We start from the raw sequence: 23,157 nt of genomic DNA on the forward strand, positions 1-23,157 counted from the left end.
ACCCCACCAGATGTCCAGGCCCAGATTTGTGGAAAGGCCACCAAGGCCCAGGCCTAGGGCGGCAGGATTTTAGGGGGGTGGCATGCTGCCGAACCACACCCTTATTGGTTAAAGAACACTGGGGATGTGCTGGAGATACAATCATTCCCAGTACTTCAATCCCCGTTAATCCGGTCCCGGTGATGAACATTTGCACTAAAAAAGGGGAGGGGACAGGGGAGACGTGCGGCAGTGGGCCTAGGGGCGCCCGTTATGTAAATCTGGCCCTGGTCCTGTACAAATATCCCTATTAGACCCCCAGTGCCTCAATAAAAATCTAATTTATATAAAATTCCAGTTGAATTCCATTATAAAGCACTGTTTCAAACACCTGCATAAGCAGCAAGTATGCACCTTAAAGGAACAGTAACAACAAGAAATTAAAGTGTTTTAAAGTAATGATGTGTTGCACTACACTGTTAAATCTGATCTGTTTGCTCCAGAAACACTACTATAGTTCATATAAACAAGCTGCTGTGTAGCAATGGTGGAAACTGAAATGGCACAGGTTAAATTGTGGATAACAGATAATATGCTTATGTTCTACAGAGCTTATCTGCTGTATAACCTGAGCCTTTTCTCCTTGGAATGGCTGCCCCCATTGCTACACAGCAGCTTATTTATACTATAAATAATAGTAGTGTTTCTGAAACAAAAACACCAGTTTTACCAGTGCAGGGCAACAGTGTATTATATTTGTATTACTTTTAAACAATTTGACATTACTGGTCCTTTAACTGGTTCCCCCCTGTCACTCTCTCATTCAGGCTCCGCCTCCTTCCCGCCTTTTTAATTTGCGCAATTACCTCTCCGTGAAACTCCGCCCATTAAGTGACTGCGCTTGTTGATTTGCTGTCCCCCTTACATGGATCATCGGGAAGGCGGAGCTACGGCAGGTTGCGGCTTAGAGAAGTGAAGCGAATTGCAGTGGTACAGTATGGGAAGGAAGAGACCGGATGCTGAGCTCGGGGTTCAGGGAGATGGTGCTCGAGGGATGAAGGCGGGGTGGATGCTCGGAACATAAGGAGAGTGGTTGGAAACAACATCATGTGCCAAAGGATAAGGATGCAGGGGATGATGGAGGGCAGCGCGTTATTGAGCCTCCGCTTTTTCTGTTGGGTCAATACTAGAAGCGCCGCAGAGATCAGCAGGTGTATGGCTGGACATTGCAGGTGAGTTTGTAGAATAAAGTTCATTGTAGCCCACTAGAGGCTTGTGTATGTAGCAGGACAATATGGTGCCAGCAGCACTTTCTGTCACAGTCGTACAACATGCAGCCCCCAGCTGTGCACATAGAAAGCAGAGTGTTGCCTTATATTTATATATATATTGTATATAGCCCCACCCCCAGAGTCCTGAGTGCCACCAGCTTTAAATTAACTTTTAGTATGATGTGGAGAGTGATAATCTGAGTCAATTTGTAATTGGTTTTCATTTTATTTGTCGTTTTTGAATTATTTAGCTTTTTATTCAGCAGCTGTTCAGTTTGCAATTTCAGCAGTCTGGTTGCCAGGGTCCAAATTACCCTAGCAACCATGCACTGATTTGAATAAGAGACTGGAACATGAATAAGAGAGGCCCGACTAGAAAGATGAGTAATAAAAATGAACAATAACAATACATGTGTAGCCTTACAGAGCATTTGTTTTTTTTAGATGGGGTCATCGACCCCCATTTGAAAGCTGGAAAGGGTCAGAAGAAGAAGGCAAATAATTCAAAAACTATTATAAATAATGATAAAATAAAAAATAATGACAGATAAATGATAAAAATAAATAATGAAGACCAATTGAAAAGTTGCTTAGAATTTGCGATTCTATATCATACTGGTAAACCACCATTTTAAGAGCAGGGGTCAGTGTCTTTTATACCTGTATGCACAGTATCTGGTGGCATTTGGGACACAGAGAAATGTTACAAGAAAAAAAATGACTTTTTTTTAATCACATACTGTTAATGTGGTGGGTTTTTATCCACTGAAGTGCAATAGAATTACATGTGGGGTACATTAACTATTGGACAAATATCGAGGGTTAATTAACCCTCGATATTCGACCCTCGAAGTTAAATCCTTCGACTTCGAATATCGAAGTCGAAGGATTTAGCGAAATTCGTTCGTTTGAACGATTAAATCCTTAGAATCGAAGGATTTTAATACATCGATCGAACGATTTTCCTTCGATCCCAAATTGGCTAGAAAGCCTATGGGGACCTTCCCCATATGCTAACATTGGTGCTCGGTAGGTTTTAGGTGGCGAAGTAGGTGGTCGAAGTTTTTTTTAAAGAGACAGTACTTCGACTATCGAATGGTCGAATAGTCAAACGATTTTTAGTTCGAAACTTTCGATTCAAAGTCGTTGTTGAAGTAGCCAATTCGATGGTCAAAGTAGCCAAAAAAAGTATTTTTTATTCTAATGCTTCACTCAAGCTAAGTAAATGTGCCCCGTGCTGTTAGACAGTAGCTGAGGCGCAGCATTTAATTATATATAATTGTATATAATGTATTGGCACACGCTATAATGTATACATAAATGTGTACACTGTATACAAATAGCCAACGTCAGCTGGTGTGGGGGTTAGGGAAGCAATAAGAAGGATTTAGATGGATTTTATGAGACAGAAGAGTAGAGTCTGAGAACTACAATTCCCATCATGTCAATTGGTTGTTGTTACTTATAGCAGGGCCTCCAGATGCTACAGTAGCAGGATGAAAAAAATATAAGAATTAAAATATTGGCTAGCAGCAGCGCTGACTTTTTCTGCTGCTGGATTTCTTTATGAGCCTAGTTTACTGGTGTTTGACTTCATGGGCCCTGATTACTGTACTGGTCTGGCTTAAAGTCGTTGTTGACCTTAAAATTAACATTTAGTATGATGTAGATAGTGATATTCTGAGACAATTTTAAATTCATTTTCATTTTTTATTATTTGTGGTTTTTGAGTTTTTTTGTTTTGTATTCAGCAGCTATCCAATTAGCTAGAGACAATTTGCTCGGATTACTGTACTGGTCTGGCTTAAAGTGGTTGTTTACCTTTAAATTAACTTTTAGTATGTTGTAGAGAGTGATATTCTGAAACAATTTGCAATTGGTTTTCATTTTTTATTATTTGTGGTTTTTGAGTTATTTCGCTTTTTATTCAGCAGCTATCCAGTTAGCTAGAGACAGTTGCAACCGTTGAGCCTATATTTGGACCGGTTATTACAACCAGTGGTACAGAGTACAGTAACATATTTTAGAGATACCCCTCATTTTTTTGAGTTTTATTAATAATATTTAACTACAAATGATAGAGAGATCTGTTTGGCTACTGCTGATTTCTCTAGCTTGTACACAGAGGGAATAAAAGTGGATGGAGATTTATTAGGGGGGTTGTTCACCTTTAAATTGATTTTAAGTATGATGTAATGAGTGATATTCTGAGACAATTTGCAACTGGTTTTCACTTATTTGTGGTTTTTGAGTTATTTAGCTTTTTATTCAGCAGCTTTCCAGTTTGCAGTTTCAGCAGTCTGGTTGCTAGGGTTCAAATAACTCTACCAATTACCCTAGCAACCATGCATTGACTTGAATAAGAGACTGGAATATAAATAGGAGAGGGCCTGAATAGAAAGGTAGTGTTCACCTTCCAAACACTTTTTCAATTGAGTTTTTTCAGATTGTTCTCCATAAAGAAAGACTTTTTTCAAATACTTTCAATTATTTTTTTTATTTTTTTTTTTTTAAATATGTTTTATTGAAAATTTTTTATGTAACAAATAAAATAAAATAAACAAATATAAAGGAATTCGGAGTTACAAAAGAAAATGATGGATAGAATCCATCATTAGCATATTTCGAATATACACACTCAATAGTCAGAATGCAGGTCTTCTCTCAACGGTTCATTGTAAAACATATTAAGACATTATACTGCACAACATTATTTCCCTCATACATAGCTTGAAATAAACGATTAAGAATACCTTGTTCTTAACATCTGATTTATGTGGTGGCTCCTGGGGGGAATTATTTATTTTTTACTGTTCCAAAATCTAAGTTTAAACTTCCTGTCTCTGGTGTTTTAGTCTGACAGCTCAGTAATTCTGGTGCACATTGTAAACTGTTACAATTTTGCAACATTTAGTTGATACATGGAGTATTAGCAACTATTGTATCAATTCTAACAGTCGCCTTTAATAAAAAAAAGGGATTCTGCTCAACAGCACCACAGTTAAGAAATGTATCAACTAAATGTATCAATTTAGAACAATTTAGATTTAGAGAGTTGGCGACCCCCCCTCCCAGAGTTGCTTTGGAAAGGTGAAAATTTAGATTAACACTTTAATATTAGAAAAACGGTAACACATAGAAAGTAAAAGGAAAACATCTTTGTTTCTGGTGAACTATCTGAAACCAGAACTGAAAAAAGTGTTGGAAGGTGAACAACCCCTTTAAAGGTGAACCGCCCCTTAAATTAATAGTGAACTGTATCAATACAGCTTCATATATAAATCAGATGGTATGGGAGAATTGGTTGAGTATTAAGTAGGGAGCTAGCAAAATTATGCCCAAGACCACTTTTAATGGCACTTAATAAGGGCCACAATTTCAATAATTGATTGAATTAAACCAGTTAGCTATAATTATTATTGTATTTGTATGTTTGCATGATTTTATATAATCAAATTCTTGTGACATATACATGAAATGCTAAATGATATAAGAGTTTGTTTTGTAATGAAAATGATATAATAATCTAAGGTGTAGCAGTGGACAGTCAGTGATGCTGGGAGATGTAGGCACTAGGAGATTTCTTATGATTAGTGAACTTTATATGGACACGCCTACTCTTATGATTTTAGAAGGGAAGTTGTAATAGGGACCTGTAGTATCTTGAGAAAGGCTCTACACAAGAGCTGAAACATTGAAATCTGCATGAATCAATAAATCAATTTTTTTATTTGAAGACCCAGGAGTGAGCTTATATCCTTCTATAGTTTTATGATACCTCATTAAGTAGCACCCGGACAGAGTGTTTGTTTGGAGATCTGGAGTGAGCGCTTGCGGATCAAAACTGGGAGATATATATATATATATATATATATATATATATATATATATATATAGTTACATTTTTAAAACCAGATAATTAACATAATAGTTCGGACTGGTTTTCATGTTAGTTCTCCTTTAATGTTAATGTTCTAGTGAGGAGGAGAGAGAGAGAGGGTGAATAGTGAGTGCAGTGCAAGGCGAAAAAAAAGAGACCAATAAATACTTGAGAAAGGATGTCATAAAAGCACGTGGATATAACAAGAAGAAAGGAAATTTTAGTTGGAGAATGAGTTTGGATCACTAAAAGCATACAACAAAAAAAGTCAGAATCAGGACACCCGCATGTTATCACTTCCCAAAGGAGAATCTGCAGAGTCCTGGAAACATCAGTTCTAGCAGGGACAGTGCTCAGAGCGCACTGTAATCAGAACAAGCTTCCTCTTAATGCTCTGGAATGAAAATAAATCTGAACGGATCTGACTTAGGATTTGCACTTCATGGAATCTGGGCCAGATATTGCTTAGCATGCGGGATGTAGCACCAGAGGTAATCAGGGCAGATATGTAAAAAGCTGCTATATAGGCTTTGAAATTGAATTTAATACCGAATAACTATGCATGCTAAATGATTTTATTAATGTTAAATTTATGTAGCTTCTCTTAAATTGTGGGTCATGATTGAGGTCTTTAGAAATTTGACGAGGGACCCAAATTAATTAAATATGTGAGATTAATATTGTATTAATCATTGTAATGGTGATTACTGTTCTGCATTTATACCTTGGGAAAACTAGTCCCTTTGAAATAATAAAAAAATGTATTGCTAATATGAAATAAACAGCATTTTTTCATAGTGACATTAGTGAGAATTACATTGTTTTTCACTGCATTTTTATTTATCTCCGCATCCTTTAAATCCCTTCCTCCTTTTTAATGTGAAGGGTTGGTTTAGTGTACGTTAGAAGGCATTTAAGGGGTTGCTTTTCATGCTCTAAATGTTCTAAACTGCATGTTTCACCTCTTTTTTTTATCAGCAATGTATGCTATATATAAGATAAAGAATCACTTTGTGTGCAGTAAATTCTCAGTAGAGTAACAGAATACAGATTGTTACTTTTATTTTATTTTTATTTTGTTGTGAAGCCTCACTTAATACCATAGAAGTAGGGGTAATAAAGTAAATACTGCTTTGCTTTGTCTTATACACATGTCTGTATGGATCATTGCACTGCAGTGGATGCAGCTTCAGTTTGTTGCAGTGCTAGCTATTCCTGGATAAATGACTCGCATCAAGCTTATTTGAGAGGAATTTCTAAACCATATACAGATTATATGTGTATATGATTGACAGCAGACTTGTTTGTTGGCAGTATACATACACTTGAGTGGTCAGTATAATCCTTATGTAATATACTGCAGACAACTCTTCTCATCTAGATTGTTCATTTGCTCTGCTTTGTTATTATTGCTGTTTCCAGGATGGAGGCTTTTGTGTATGGACCATTTCCATCTTTGTACTGTTCTGTTATTTCTTTTACATTTTCTGGATGATTTCTAGGGTCACTATCGGACTTATTTTGAACTATAGTTGTGGTCATGTAAAAAGTAGTTTCATGCATTAACACCATTCATTAGGGTGAGGTCACACCAGGCGTTTTTAAAAATACGTGGCGAGCTTAAATACGTCAATGAAACCACACATGCATGATAATTTGCGTTTTTCAGTCTGTACTTTTATTTTCCCAACATGCATTTCTGTCTTTTCCCATTCCCCAAAATCAGCATCAGACTGGAGCCTTGGGGGTCCACTGGGGCTGCAAACAAAGGGCCCTCCTGTTAGTCCCCGGGGTTCCACTCCCGACCTCCGATTCCCTGGTCCTCTTCGTGCATGCGCGGAGACAGCACACAGGAACACGGCACGATGCCTGCTCATATGCAACCACGGTGTGCTAAGAGCGCATGCCAGCGTGGCGTGCAGGTTATTTTATTTATGGGGCAGCTGGGGATCAGGTCTGGGGGGGCCCATGAGGGCTGGGGCCCACCGGGTTTTTTCCAGGATTTTTTTAGAGTTCAATAATATGGTGTTTCCTTGTCGTTTCTGGCATTGCGCAAAGTATGTTGACTCGCATACGCCCCGTGCAAATGGCTATAGTGCATATGCCATTATTTTCAGTTGGGCTCCATTTTTGTGCTTATTTATGTTCGAATATGTGGTTTAAAAAAACAGCCCATGTGACCTCAACCTTAGAGGTACTTTCATTAGAGTCCTGCACGGAACCAATTTATTAAACCCGAACCCGACCCGTGACCCGGACCCGCAACCTGCTTGGACCCGTTACCCAATCCGCAAGTAACTTATTGGCAACCAATCCGTGACCCGCTGACCACCAAGAAACAGGAAGAGCTGTCATTGTAAACCAGAAGTGACATTATTGGAAATAGGCGTGATCAGAAAAAAGGAGTAAAACTCGCTATTGAGATGACCCGCGACCCAAACTGCAATCCGCAAACCCGGAGAACTGCTGACCCGCGTCTATACCCACTCCGGAAACTTCTACCTGCAACCCTCGGGGTACCATAGATTATTGGTACCCGACCTGCTGCAGTACTATAACTTGCATTGAAAGACTCTCCTTGTGTTTGCTGTCCCGCCTCCTGTTCCAGGGTCGGACTGGCCTGCCGGGGTACCGGGTAAAATCACCTTCCGTGCAGACACGGTTGGACTGGCCTTGGTGGGCCCTAGGCTAGGCCTTCTCACTGAGAGAATTGAGCACGGATTGGATGTGGACCTGCACATCGCCGCGCACATTACAGTGCAGGAAGATCAGTGCGGGGCGGGCGGGCGCAGCAAACTAGTGCAGAGCAGCAAAAAGCAGGTCCGCCTCCCGCGTCTGCCCAGCCCGAAAGAACTTATTTTACTGGAGCAGAGCCGGAGACGGTGAGGAATGCGTCACCTCTATCTCTTCAACATGATGGCTGGCCTGCCTGGGTGTGCTGCGTCTGCAGTTAATGCCCTCACCCAGCACACGCTCAGCACATCAGTGGTGTGTGGGCATGTGGATCTCAGTCTGATGGCTAGATCTCTCTTTATCCCATCTGACTTTTATCGGTCATTCAGTATAATGCTGGACACATTATAATTGCAAATAGAAATATTGTGTTTATGTCACTTGGATTCCTCACACTTATTTTACAACTCCATGGACCATGTGGCCAAAAGGGGGTCAGCACTAAATCGAGCAATTGCTGTGTGTACAGGTAATATAATAATTACTGAATGCATAGGGGTGGTTTAGAAAATGCATAATCTGTAAATTATATATTTGTCCTTATATCTGTAAAATGAAAGTGTATTTGTCTCATATTAAGTACCAACAAAAGGGGAAAGGCTTTTTTTATTAAGATTTTTAATTATTTTAAGCTTGATTGGATATGCCTGAGTAATAAATGTTAGGCTTGTGCTACATCAATTTAGCAGCTGCTTTGGTTTAGCAACCTTTAAAGGGGATGTAATAAGTTACCCCAGCACTTAGAGCACGTGCAACCCCAGTACTTTTTAGAGGAAGACTTTATTATACCCTAATATTAACATATAAATTTGTCATGGTAATATAATCCCACAAACCTTTAGAACGCTAGGTATCTGACGCTAAATGTGCTACTTTCAAAAGTGGGTTCATTTTTACACAGTGTTCTATTTTCATAAAGCATAATTCCAGCAGCAGGTGAGGGTAGGGGGTGATACTTATAAATTGATGACTGATTGTGGCTGCGGCAGAATGTGGTAATTGTTGTTTGATATTCATAACAATAAGGTGAACTATTCTTGTTTGCTAAACATAGGTATTTGCATTCCAATCCCTACCCCCCCCCCCAAGTGTATGTTTGCCCAGGATACACTGATGCTAAACTAATTAACCATAGGGTTAATTAACATCAGATAGTGCATTTGTGCCCCCCCCCCCTTCTGCAGTCAGTTGCACAGTATGCCAAAATGAATACTGTCATGGGAAAAACATTTTTTTCCCAAAAAGTTTAGTTAATAGTGCTGCTCCAGCAGAATTCTACACCGAAATCCATTTCTCAAAAGAGCAAACTGATTTTTTTATATTCAATTTTGAAATCTGACATGGGGCTAGACATATTGTCAATTTCCCAGCTGCCCCCAGTCATGTGATTTGTGCTCTGATAAACTTCAGTCACTCTTTACTGCTGTACTGCAAGTTGGAGTGATATCACCCCTCCCTTTCCACCCAGCAGCCAAACAAAAGAACAATGGGAAGGTAACCAGATAGCAGCTCCCTAACACAAGATAACAGCTGCCTGGTAGATCTAAGAGCAACACGCAATAGTAAAATCCAGGTCCCACTGAGACACATTCAGTTACATTGAGTAAGAGAAACAACAGGCTGCCAGAAAGCAGTTCCATCCTAAAGGGCTGGCTCTTTCTGAAATCACATGACCAGGCAAAATGACCTGAGATGCACCTACACACCAATATTACAACTAAATACACTTGCTGCTTCAGGAATGACATTTTATATCGTACAGTGAATTTTTTCCATTGTAAATTTAGTGAAATTTTTAAATAAAAATGACACCATAAAAATCATGACAGAATCCTTTTAGCACTGTATAATTGCGCTGATCGCCGCTCAGTCCTAGATGCCGTCCATCCCAAAACTAGCCCTTTTGCGCTTATTGATGCAGGGGAACCATAAAGCTGCTCCTGACCAGGCAGTAGCTCCAGGCAGTTCATAATTTATAAGCAAAAGTGTTAATTTAATATTGCTACTACCATTCCAGTTTTTTTAAAATATTTATTGTGGGTGCTATTTCGTACAGAGGGGGAAGGGTGTGGGCCCTTGAGATCAGGTTTCCTGGTGGGCCCCAGGCACTCCAGTCCGACACTGTCCTGTTCTGAATTGCTTGAAAGTCTATTTATGTATCGAGTCGTGGAGCTACTGCAGCAGTAAATCCAGGGTTTACAGAATGTGGTCTTGCATCATATTTTGCATCATATTTGTCAACGTTTTGATCCGTAGCCCACAGTTACATAAGACACAACTGTCCCTAGTTACACTGGAGTTTCATTATTAATAAAAAGACATATTGCATCTGAAATTGCACTATGCTTTATACTTGGCTGTGATGTGGGAACAGCATTCTGTAAACATGGCAACATCTAGAGGAATTGAAATATGTGAGGGCTCAACAATATGTATCTCTGAAAATTTATATGGGTTTATATAGTCACAGTTCACTCATTAAAAATGTTGACAGTTAAGAAAACCTAATACTACCGGTCAATAAAACAGATCTTAACATGGCATGTGCATTTTGTCAGGCAAATTAATCAAATCATTATATTTTACATATCCTATTTTGTTATGTACACACATCATATCTAGAGTGCAAAGCGCTCATTTATTAAATGATTGGAATATTATTTGCAGATTTGTGATACGCCCTATGCATTTGGATTAACAGCGTTGGCCTCCTAGAGTGGATTTGCGACATGTTTAATGTTATTAGGTTTCAGCACTGATTGGTGTCAGTGGATTTGCATTATGGTTGTGGGTTTTCTATTCTGCTGCCATCTCCTCTTTCTTTATGCAGCTTTATAATATTTCCTTGCCTGACATCTGTTTACTGATACTTTTGAGAAGAGTAATATGACTAATGCAGAGCTGATATCTCTAGGGCTTTCTTGGCCCCTGCAGAGGCCTCAGATATCCATATACACATGTATTCTTTAAACCATTTGCATTTTCAACTCGGCTCAGCACATTTTTTTGCCAGCACACTTAACTATAATACCTAGAGCTGTGCAAACAGGATTTCTATTTTAGGGTAAAATCAGTGAAATTGGCAGCCAATGATTAACAATTTAGCCTACCTTTCTGCTGCTTGGAAGAGATATAAAACAATACAATAAGAAAGAAGTAGGCCCAGTTTGACTAATAAATTGCGTTTTCTTTAGACAACATATAGTACTTTCTACAACTGTAATAAAACTGTGTCAGAATTAATTTACCCTAATCCTGCGTCTATCTTTGAGATCTGGGTTGGTAAATTGTGTGTACAGACTGCATTCACTGAAATAACATGGAGGGCATCATTGGGAACAAAGAGATCTAATTGTATTTTGATGTCTTTTTCAATTGAAGTGTTGCTACTGTTTATGTATTACTGTGACTCATCTTCTGTCTCAGATCATTTGCTGAGTAAATTAATTTGCTTTCCCATTTTAGCAACACGGAATTATGGCCAATATTTGGAGGCTGTAGGAAAGCTTGTAAAATATTACTTGTTTTCTCTGTCCCAGCAGAGAAATGCACTGAAACGCGCTGCAACCAAGGGGGTTATTTTTAAGGGTCGAATGGTGTTTTCCACAAAAATTTGAGTTTTCGAGTTTATTTTTTTGGTCAAAAATCACATTTTCTGGTTAAAAGAAAATCGAATTTGTCGATTTTTTTAAATTTATTATACTCCTGACCCTGCAAATCTTAAAATACACCATTTAAAACCTGTCGAGTACATGTAGGAGTGAATGAACCATTTGAAGATTTTAAATAGCCTTCATGATTTTTTCAGAGCAGGCCCGGACTGGCAATCTGTGGGTTCTGGCAAGTGCCAGAGGGGCTGCTATAATGTACCATAGAAAGTCAGTATTTTGTGGACTGGTAGGGGCTGTTTGGGCCACTGTGTGGGCTGATTGGGCCTCCGTGTACTTGAAATGCCAGGGCTTATTTTAATTCTCAGTCCAGCCCTGTTTCAGAGGTTTTTACTTGAAAATTTGATACATTCGAGTGATTCTAGTTTGTTCGCGTTTTTTCTTGAATTAGAAACCATTCGAGTTGTGAGGTCATTCGAGTTCATTCAAGCTTTACAAAACGCTAAAATTCTACCTTTGATAAATAACCCCCTAAAATAAAGGCCTAGTTCAACTTAAAATTAACTTTTTGTAAAAAAAAATATACAGCTGTATGATAAGAACAGTTGCAGATTGTTTTTTTTTTTTGTTATATGTGACTTTTGAAATATTTACATTTTTGTTGAACAGCTCATAGGTTTGGATTCAAGTGGTATTTGATTGCTAGGGCTTAATTACCCTAGCCCCAGGCAGCTTCCTTCCCTGTTATAGTTTCTTTGCATAATTATTTAGGATAATGTATTATATAAGACTAGGAGGAAAATGAAGTAATTGAAACATTAAGACCATAGTAATGGAGGGCACACACTCCTGAGTTCTGAGTTATTGCTTTGGATGTGCTTGCTACAACTTTAAGACAATATAAGTTGTACCTCCTCAGTAAAAAGTAGTATAGTTATAGGATCTGTTATCCGGAAAACCGTTATCTAAAAACCTCCGAATTATGGAAAGGCGGTCTCCCATTTTATCCAAATAATCCAATTTTTTTTAAAATGATTTCCTTTTTCTCTGTAGTATTAAAACAGTACATTGACTTAAGGTATGAAGAACCAAATTACAGAAAGATCCATTATCTAGAAAAGCCCAGGTCCCGAGCATTGTGGATAACAGGTCCAATACCTGTACTGATGCTTTTAGTATAAAAAACATATTGGTTGAAATAAATGCCGGTGTCCAAGCTATAGCATTGACCAGCTGCTAGAGGCACCCATATTCCGGCACTCTAACTCAACCTATCCTACGTTTTGGAACAGAGAAGAAGAACATGTCAGTTCCAGCCTTTGTATATAAATCCTACACTGTATTTTGGTCTACTAAATCCATGGTGAATTTGAAATCATTAGTCCCCAGCAACAATATGATTGCATATTCAGACTATCACCTTATTTGTTGTGACAATTATTCTTACATATTGTGTATGCAGTATAGAAAAAAATAAGGAAGGCTGTCTACCATAGACTTCATTCCCATCCAAATAATCCAAATTTTTATAAATGATTTTCTTTTTCTCTGTAAAAATAAAACAGTATCTTGTACCTGATCCAAACTATCATCTTGATCCAAGATATTTGATACTTGACCGAGATATTATTAATGCTTAATGGAGGCAAAATAAGCCTGTTGGGTTTATTTAATGTTTAAATTATTTTCTAGTAGACAAAGATCCAAATTACATTTTCGTTATTTGGAAAACCCCCTGTATCATTTTAAGCACTAAGCCGCTATGCTCTCACTTGTCCGAGGGATCCCTTGCAGCTGCCCTAGGCTGTGCACATATGCAGTAGAGTAACATTTCTGATTATACTGTACAATTTCTGTTTGTCTAATATGGCCAGTAACCCCTAACAATAAGATGTTTTAAACAAGTGACCAGGAAATGCTATAAGCTCATTTGTTGCTATAGGTGGTTATAACTGCAGAAAACATTGTCATTTTTATTAAATAACCCCATAACAGTTTAGCATGTTATCAATCTAACTTACTGAGCTGCTCCTGGGAACATGAATAAAACTTTAAAATGTAACCTATGTTTTGAACTGAGACACTAGAACTGGTACTGTCAGGAACTCCCTGGTTTCGAACCTGTTTTATTTCTGTCACTGTTCCTCCTGCCACATTTGGTGTGGACATGACTCTCACAAAGTACTTTCTGTGATGCTGCCTCAATAGCAATGTTCCCTGACATATGCCCCGTGTCCAGCTGCGGGCAATAGCTTGTTAGTGAGCTATTTAAATGGGTGGTTCACCTTTAAAGGAAAATTCAACCCTAAAGTTAAAAATAAATAAATAAATGCTACAAATGTATCGTTATTGCTACTTTTTAGTTCTCGTCTTTCTTTTCAGGCCTCTCCTATTTATATTCCAGTCTTTTATTCACATCAGTGCATGGTTGCTAGGGTAATTTGGGCCCTAGCGACCAAAGTGAAACGGCAAAGTGGAGAGCGGCTGAATAGAAAGCTAAATAACTCAAAAATCACAAACAATAAAAAATGAAAGCCAAATGCTAATTGTCTCCGAATTTCCCTCTCTACATAATACTAAAACTTCAATTAAAGGTGAACAACCCCTTTAAACTCACTTCTCAGTTTCCCAGTTGCTGGATTGCCTTCCTGACGAATCCAAGCCCTGAATTTCTGAAGATCTTGTTCCTGATCCTGTGACTGTGTTTCCAGTTCCTGATCCTTATCCTGGTCCTGTTCCTGATCCTGTGACCCTGTTTCTGTAATTCTTGATCTTGCTCATGTCCCTGTGCCCTTTGGTTCTGACTCCTTGGTTTATCTTTGGCCTGTTTCCTGACTCTGCAAGTGTTCCTTGTTCCCTCTGGCTCTGACTCCCCGGTTTGAACTACTGTAGGCTTGTTTCCTGACTCTGCAAGTCTTCGGCCCGCCTTTGACCTTCGGCCTGTTTCAATGACTTGTTACTGTCTACCCCCCATTTTATTTGTCTGCAGAGGTGTGTGCACTTTTTTCTATTAACTCAAATAGTTACACAGCACGTCAGCCATACCTCCCAACATTTTGGAAATAAAAAGAGGGACAAAAAAGTTGCCGTGCGTATCGTGGCAAAATTATTTTTGATCACGCCCATTTGTGTGGCCACACCCCCTAATTACCATGTTCATTTTACAGAATTTGGCAGGTTATGAAAGTTTAAACATATTCCTGTTGTTTTTTTTCAGTTATTACAGTTTTGCTAATGAAGGTGAATTGCCCTTTAAGCTGTGAGTCTAACTTTTCCCAAGGGACCTGTTATCTTATATTGTTACAATTACTTATTTGCTTATCTCGAAATTGTTACAAAATTATCTTATCAGCTGCTGTGGCTGTTCTGGGCTCTCTGCCAAAAGCCAATTAAGTTAGAAACTTTGTTTCTTTTTCTGGCTTTTCAGTGCAGAGAAAAACGGGACTTTCCAGTACAAATGAGGGATTGAGCTGTCAAAAGAGGGACTGTCCCTCGTAAAACGGGACAGTTGGGAGGTATGACGTTGGCTCCTGTCAGTTTATCATAAGCTAATCCTTACAGTTACTTTTATTATTAACTAAAAACAAAATGATATTGTTAAATAGTTTGAGTGGGCATTAAGGGGCCGATTCACTAACTTCGAGTGAAGGATTCGAAGGTAAAAAACTTTGAATTTCGAAGTTTTTTTTGGGCTACTTCGACCATCGAATGGGCTACTTCGACCTTCGACTACGACTTTGAATCGAAGGATTCGAAGTAAAAATCGTTCGACTATTCGACCATTCGATAGTCGAAGTACTGTCTCTTTAAAAAAAACTTCGACCCCCTAGTTCGCCATCTAAAAGCTACCGAAGTCAATGTTAGCCTATGGGGAAGGTCCCCATAGGCTTGGCTAACTTTTTTTGATCGAAGGATATTCCTTCGATCGTTGGATTAAAATCCTTCGAATCGTTCGATTCGAAGGATTTTATCATTCGATCGAAGGAATTATCCTTCGACCGTTCGATCGAATTATCTGCGCTAAATCCTTCGACTTCGAATATTGAAGTTGAAGGATTTTAATTCCTAGTTGAATATCGAGGGTTAATTAACCCTCGATATTCGACCCTTAGTGAATCGGCCCCCAAATGTGCATTGAAAAAACACGAGGGAATGTCCCAGGACACTTTGTAATATTAAGCTCCTTTTGCTCCCCGCATTTTTTATTTTTTGAGGTGAGGGACAATAAAAAAAACTTGTGGTTTTGGCACCAGTTATCACAACACTTTTTAAAAAGTTTTTTAAAACTAAAATTATATATGCTCAGTGCTGGAAAAAGAGCAATCATGAACTAAAGAATGAGACCTACAATTAGGCTTTGGTTTGTAAGACTAAATGCTCAGGGCTGGGAAAGGGACCTAAAGCATCTTGAGCTGTATTTTGTCACTATGCCTACTGTACGAGTAACTGTAGACCACAACCACATTTAGAGACTACATCTGTTTTGGAGACTATGCCCACTAGATGCTTTCCACATGATCTGCACAATCTGCATCTTAAAATAAATATCACTCATGCTATAAAATATGCCGGGGGCATATTTAAAAACTATTTAAAAAAAAAAAACTATTCGGACAATGGACCAAATTAAATTACGTGAAAAGTCAATTTGATTCAATTTGAGATGCAATTCAATTCAGAAAAACTTTTCTCAAGGTTTATCATGTGAAAACTCTGTTGAAGTCTATGGGAAAAAACTGGAACTGAATTTGGAGAAAAGTCTTTTTTCTCCTTGATTTAAATCTCATCATGACTTTTCACGTTATAAATCATGAGATAACCTTTTCTCACTGAATTGAATCTGCCCAAATGTTTTTTTGTATTTTATGGCCCTGATCTCACATAGGGTTGCCATCTGGCCGGTATATTTAAAAATGATGGTTGATCCCAATGTTATTAATAGGGAAAAAAGATAAATATTTAGGAAGGCCGGTATTTTTTTTCAGAAAAGGTGGCAACCCTATTCTCACACCATTTTTGAATCACATGGTATACCCAAAAAATGTGGTTGCTGTGCTAAGAATATGTGAAGCTTATTGGTTTGTGGAATGCATACTGAGTACACCGCTGTACTAACCTTTGTAAAATGAATACCACACTCATACTGCCTCTACTGTATAAACTGTATAAACTTTTATAAATAGATCTATAGATATATAAATAGATCTATAAACATAAATAGATCTTTAATTATTCTAATGTTCTCAGTACTGCATTTTTTAACACACCGCACCTTAACAACAACGTAAAACCTCCTTAGTATGTACAAAAATATGGCAAAAATACAATGAAATTCACAATAAAAAACAACTCTTAATAGTCTCATTTTCCAGTGTAGGAATGTCTGAATTTCATAGATATAACCCCAGTTGTTGATGGCGTTTGAGCCTCACGTGGTTTGTGAATTCATATAAAACCTTATCTGTTATCTGGTGATGAATAACTGCTGAGTGAGAAGTTAATCTTATCTGATTTTGCAGACAAAGTGACAGATGGAGGTCAACTGATGTACTCATAGGAGGATGTGGAGCTAATACTGTTACTCATACAGTTTTCAGTTTGCATGTAGGAGCCTCAATGTATGTTGACAATCCACATAGGAGCTACTAAATGGCCAATCACAGTGCATATTTGGCACCCCTGGAACATTTTTCATGCTTGTGTTGCTCCCCAACTTCTTTTTTACTTCTGAATGTTGCTCACAGGTTCAAAAGGTTGGTGATCCCTGCTATAGCTTCTCCAACTTTCCTACTTGGATCAGCCAATACTGTGTATTTCGAGATGACAAACTTGTTTATTGAGAGCTAGAATCTAAGAATCTGTTCTTCCTATCTTCCTAAAACAGCAGCATTTATTCTGTGTTTAAAAAAAATCTCGGTTTTAAGATTTTTTTTTTTTGGTACCTAATAAAAACAAACGTTTGAGAAGGTTGACAAAGCCCAGCAAATGTTTATTGCTACAATTGTTTTCTTTGCAGCTATACAATTAAAAGTATTTCGTTCCTGAATTAAAATGGTAGATGTCTGTGCAATAAACATTAGGCGGGGACTATAAATGATTATAAGTTATGGTTAAGCAACATAACATTCTTATGATAAGATGCTGTAGTAGCTAGAGGCAGTTTGCACCATGTAGTTAAATGATATTTTGAGAAGTAGGCTAGAAATGCTGCAGTATGTTTTGAGATTTTGTACCAACCCAAGGCAACCACAGCCCTTTAGCAGTGAAGATTTGTGAATCTGAAGATGCCCCAGTCTTTCTGATTCACAGCACATGCTTTGAGCTGTTGTTGTTTATCTGACTTTAGGGACCTACTCACAGTTAGGGTTGCCACCCAGCCTGGCCGGTAAAAATGATGGTTGATCCCAATGTTATTAATACAATCTAATAAGAAATAAAGTTAAGCCCTGTTTTGAAATTGCTGCTGAGTACCTGCTTTCAGTTTACATTAAACATTAAACATTAGGCAGTGGTGTAACAAGATGTTATTGGGCCCCACAGCAAAATTATTTTAGGGCCCTAGAGGTTTTCCTGTTTTACCAATATTTATTGAAATTGCTCTTTAATTAGGGCCTCATGGGGCCTCCCTATACCTCCAGGGCCCCCCTGCAGGCGCAGGATCTGCTTCCTCAGTACTACTTCTTTAAAGGAACAGTAACACCAAAAAATTCAAGTATTTTAAACTAATGAAAATATTATGTTGCCCTGCACTGGTAAAACTGATCTGTTTGCTTCAGAAACACTAGTATAGTTCATATAAACAAGCTGCTGTGTAGCATTGGTAGAAATTGAAACAAGACTATATGGCACAGTTTAAATCGTGGATAACAGATAACACCATTATGTTCTACAGAACTTATCTGCTATCTGCGGTGTAACTGGAGCCTTTTCTACTTTGAATTGCTGCCTACATTACTACACAGCTGCTTATTTATATAAACAATAGTAGTGTTTCTGAATCAAAGACACCAGTTTTACCAGTGCATGGCAACACTGCATTATATTTTTATTAATTTAAAATTCTTTTATTTTTTGATGTTACTGTTCTTTTAAGAGGAAAAGAGAAGCTGAAATTGTTTGAAAACTTTTGAAAGGAAGGTTGCAACCCTGGTGGTGCTATATAAACAAACTCCAACCAGCCATATTTTATCTTGTCAAACTTGTGCTCCCCATAAACGTAAACACCTATGGGCTCATTTATTACAGCCCCGGACACAAGCTGAAGTGCAAAATTGTGCCCTTTACTGATCAAACAGTTGCACAGCTTTTGTGTCTCGTGCTTTGTTACTTTCTGCAACTTGCGGCAGATTGAAAATTCAGCACAAGGTGCAGAGTAAATTACTGTTGGGCACAAAGTAGCATTGTATTTAACATCTGCCAAAGAGATCTAATTCTTGGCTGAAATGTATAGCTGCAGTTCAAGTCACCTCACTGCCTAAATTGTTTTATATAATTAAAACCTTACCATCCCCAACAATATTAAGGGTATTTATAAAATTACAAAAATTATTTTATAGCCGCCCTTCAATATTATACAAGCAGAGAAAGGCACACACAAGCAGCACTGGGCAAGCAGAGAATGGCATACACAAGCAGCACTGGGCAAGCAGAGAATGGCACGCCCAAGCAGCACTGGGCAAGCAGAGAATGGCACACCCAAGCAGCACTGAGCAAGCAGAGAATGGCACAAACAAGCAGCACTGGGCAAGCAGAGAATGGCACACACAAGCAGCACTGGGCAAACAGAGAATGGCACACCCAAGCAGCACTGGGCAAGCAGAGAATGGCACAAACAAGCAGCACTGGGCAAGCAGAGAATGGCACACACAAGCAGCACTGGGCAAGCAGAGAATGGCACACACAAGCAGCACTGGGCAAGCAGAGAATGGCACACACAAGCAGCACTGGACAAGCAGAGAATGGCACACACAAGCAGCACTGGGCAAGCAAAGAATGGCATACACAAACAGCACTGGTCAAGCAGAGAATGGCACACAGAAGCAGCACTGGGCAAGCAGAGAATGGTATAAACAAGCAGCACTGGCCAAGCAGAGAATGGCACACACAAGCAGCACTGGGCAAGCAGAGAATGGCACACAGAAACAGCACTGGGCACGCAGAGAATGATCTACACAGTCTAATTAAAATGAAGATCACCCATGCCATACAATGCCATTGATACCCTAAGATGAATTGACACAGCATTAAGTGGACCTCAGTATTAAGGGGGTTATTTATTAAAATTTGAATGGTAAAAACTCAAAAAATCTAAGTTTTTAAGATTTTTCAAGATTTATCATACCCCGATGCAAGAAAAAGCCAGAATCGGAAAATTCGCCATCTCAGACCTGTCTGAGAGGCACAGGAATGGGAGAGGCACCAATCTCAATTTGTAGTTTTCGTGCTCTTCAAAAAAAACAGGCTGAATAAGGATGAAGTAGATGAATTTGTGGACAGACATGAGCACAGCACAGTGGGCAATGATCAGTAAAGACTAGAACAGGAAGGAATTGTTGAAGTACAGTGTAGAGCAGTGATCCCCAACCAGTAGCTCATGAACAACATGTTGCTCACCAACCCCTTGGCTGTTGCTCTCAGGGTCCTCAAAGCAGTTGCTTATTTTTGAATTCCAGGCTTGGAGGCAAATTTTAATTGTATAAAAACTAAGTATAGTGCCAAGTAGAGAATCCTGTAGGCTGAAGTTAGGCTGCCAGTCCATATAGGGACTACCAAATAGCCAAGCACAGCCCTTATTTGGCACCCCAAAGGACTTTTTCATGTTTGTGTTGCTCCCCGACTCTTTTTACATTTGAATGTGGCTCATGGGTAAAAAAAGGTTGGGTATCCCTGTTGTAGAGAAAAGAATACACTAGAGCAAAGCAGGGCAGAACAAGTTGCACAGAGCATTTTTGTTGCAACAAAGGGTTACCTGTATACTTTCTTTTTTTTTTTTTTGCACTAATTAACTAATGGTTTTGCTGCACTACGTCCAAAGCCTGACAAGCACAAGATAAATGAATGTAAAGTCAGAATAATTGTGAAAAGTTCAATGAACATATGATGCAGAAACCAGCAGAGGGTGCTGTCTTTCAAGCTATATATTGAGATATGTGTCAATGGCTTTAGAAGCCAAGGAGCCCACAAGATCACTTAGAGATTTCCTACCGTAATGTGATAGTTCTTATTAGTAATATGCAGTCAAAAGCATCTTAACATGAGTAGTCTACCTGATCAACTGCGTTTATGTGTCTTCGCTATCTAAAGTAGTACCCAAAAAGAGAAAAAGGTGACCAGGAAATGAAAGAGCCCAAAAGGTAGCATGTCTATAGGCCAGCCCATGAAGGTGCATTTATCAAGATCTAAGAGTCCATCAATGTGATCTAGTTTAGTTTATTTGATAAACATTTCCATAATTATGTATGTATATATTTTCATAAAAACCCAGTTTTATCTGGTCGCTGTTGCTGTCTAGTGATGGGCGAATGTATTCACCAGGCATGGATTCATGGCGAATTTCCGAATTTTGTCACCAGCAAATTTTTTCGTGAAACTGCTGCAAGAATTTGCTGCCGGAAAATTTGCTGCGACAAAAAAGTTGCGCGTGTAAGGACATAGTCATCTCTATAGGATTTGTACGTTATTATTGCAGCAAGTATCCTTTATTGCAGTCTTGGCAACGCACCAGAAATCTTTCACAATGCACTGTCCACGGTTTGTTAGTCAAATTTAGACATTTAACAGAAGTCTGTAATGCAATTGGAAACCAAGGTACATATTATTTGTGTATTTTGATTTAATTAGGATGCGGGAATGGTCTTTAATGTTCCCATCAACTGTCCAGGGACTGAAGTATAGATAAGGTCCCGTTCCTGTTCTACCAGATTTTCTATCTGTTTATTTGACTAAAATGTAGGGCCTGGTAGCAATACATGCTCTGTATTTCTTTCTGAATATCTGTCTTTGCTGCTTTCTCCCTCCTGCTTTGTCTGAGTGCATTAGCAGTAGGTCATGTTGCAGGCAGAGACTGTCAGTGTTGCTGCCAGTTCAGACGCATCACGAAACTGCCCTGTGCTTGCAAACACTCCACCCAGCTTAGACAGACAGCATTAATTCAGACTGCCTTCTCTAACAACAGCTGCCCTGATGTTAATTCAACTGTTATCCGGAGAGCATAAGGATGTTATTGCCAGCCTCTTCCTCATACATATTCTCTGCATGGCAGCAGCGGTGAGTCAGGAGGCTTCATCTGTTTGTATGTTCATGGTTTATGTGCTCTAATAGAAATATTAACGTTGAACATCAGAGCAGACGCCGTTTATATTCTTTGGCTAATTTCTCCCGCAGAAGGCAATTCATCGTCAATGGCAAATGAACAATTTGGCATGTTCAATGCATGCAGGAGAAATTGGTGTCTGGAAAAATCTAAGCCTCTGATTTTGACTTATCACAGCAACTCTGAGGACAGCTCTAATACTTGCACTTCTGCCGTTTAACCATAGTACAAGTATGAGATCTGTTATCCAGAATGCTTGGGACCTAAATAAATCCTTAATTTGCATTTTCATACTTTACGTCTACCAGAAAATTATTTAATCCAATATCCAATAAGGATGAATTATATCTAAGTTTAGATCAAGTTCAAATAACTATTTTATTATTATAAAGAAAAAGGAAATACTTTTTAAAAATTTGGATTATTTGAATAAAATGCTGTCTATGGGGGATGGCCTTCCCGTAATTCGGAGCTATCTGGCTAAAAGGTTTCTGGATTATGGACCCCATGCCTGTTTTTAGGTGCCTACTCTTACAGCTATGGAGCTATGGCGAGCATGTAAGCAACATCCTATTACTGTGAGCTTTATTACTATTATCGTTATTATTGTTAGATCTAATCTATTGATTAGGGGTAGCACTGGACATATTGCACAATAAGGAGGTTTCTCTAAAAAGCCTTACAAGAATGAACAATTCAAACAGAATCTCTCTACCTTTTTTGGCATAATTGTTATTGCTTATATACAAAGTGACAGTGTTTTTAACTGTTCTGTACAATAAATGGAGGAACATACAGAACAACAAGCAGAAACAAAGCAACAGGATGGTAGGCTCCGGATCATTTTTTATGGTTTTACGGATATTCAGTTTATAAATACAAGGGATGTTGCCGTTGGCACCATTTGCTATAAATATAGCTTTGTTTAATCATTTAAATTGGATTTTGATTGTGTGGCAATATTTGCTTTAACAGTTCACTAAAACATTTGAATTTACTGCTGTTTGAACACATTCAGTTTTGGAACTCTTCCATTCTTTGGTATTTTGTCCAATTAAGATAGTATCAATTGATTAACCAAACTAAGATAAAAAGGGGTCCCCCAGCAAAAAAGTTATTTATTTTTAATTTTTGTTTTGCATAATGAAATAAAATGTATTTCCAGTATACTATAACTATACTATAATTGCCATTGGTTTATTTGTATTGCTGTTGAAAGCATCCGTCCAGGTCTTTATATTCTCTGCATGGACTGTCTCTGACTTCTGAAACAATGTGGCAAATGTCATTAACCAACCTGAAGGAGAATGAAATTCAGTTACATAGTTTCAAGAGTCTGAACTAGAGAACTGAAATATGTAATTAATGTACAGT

At 38.4% G+C, this 23,157-nt stretch overlaps 1 protein-coding gene across 1 annotated transcript in view; it reads left to right on the plus strand.

The window, feature by feature from the left end:
* The first annotated feature begins 960 nt into the window (after positions 1-960).
* fmn1.L (formin 1 L homeolog) overlaps positions 961-23,157 on the plus strand; it is a 139,127-nt gene continuing 116,930 nt past the window's right edge. Inside the window, exon 1 of the mRNA XM_018231168.2 lies at positions 961-1,211. The gene's annotated coding sequence lies outside the window, so the exon portion shown is untranslated. The remainder of the gene's footprint in view (positions 1,212-23,157) is intronic.

Source organism: Xenopus laevis, chromosome 8L, assembly GCF_017654675.1.
Source record: "Xenopus laevis strain J_2021 chromosome 8L, Xenopus_laevis_v10.1, whole genome shotgun sequence".
Taxonomy (NCBI): domain Eukaryota; kingdom Metazoa; phylum Chordata; class Amphibia; order Anura; family Pipidae; genus Xenopus; species Xenopus laevis.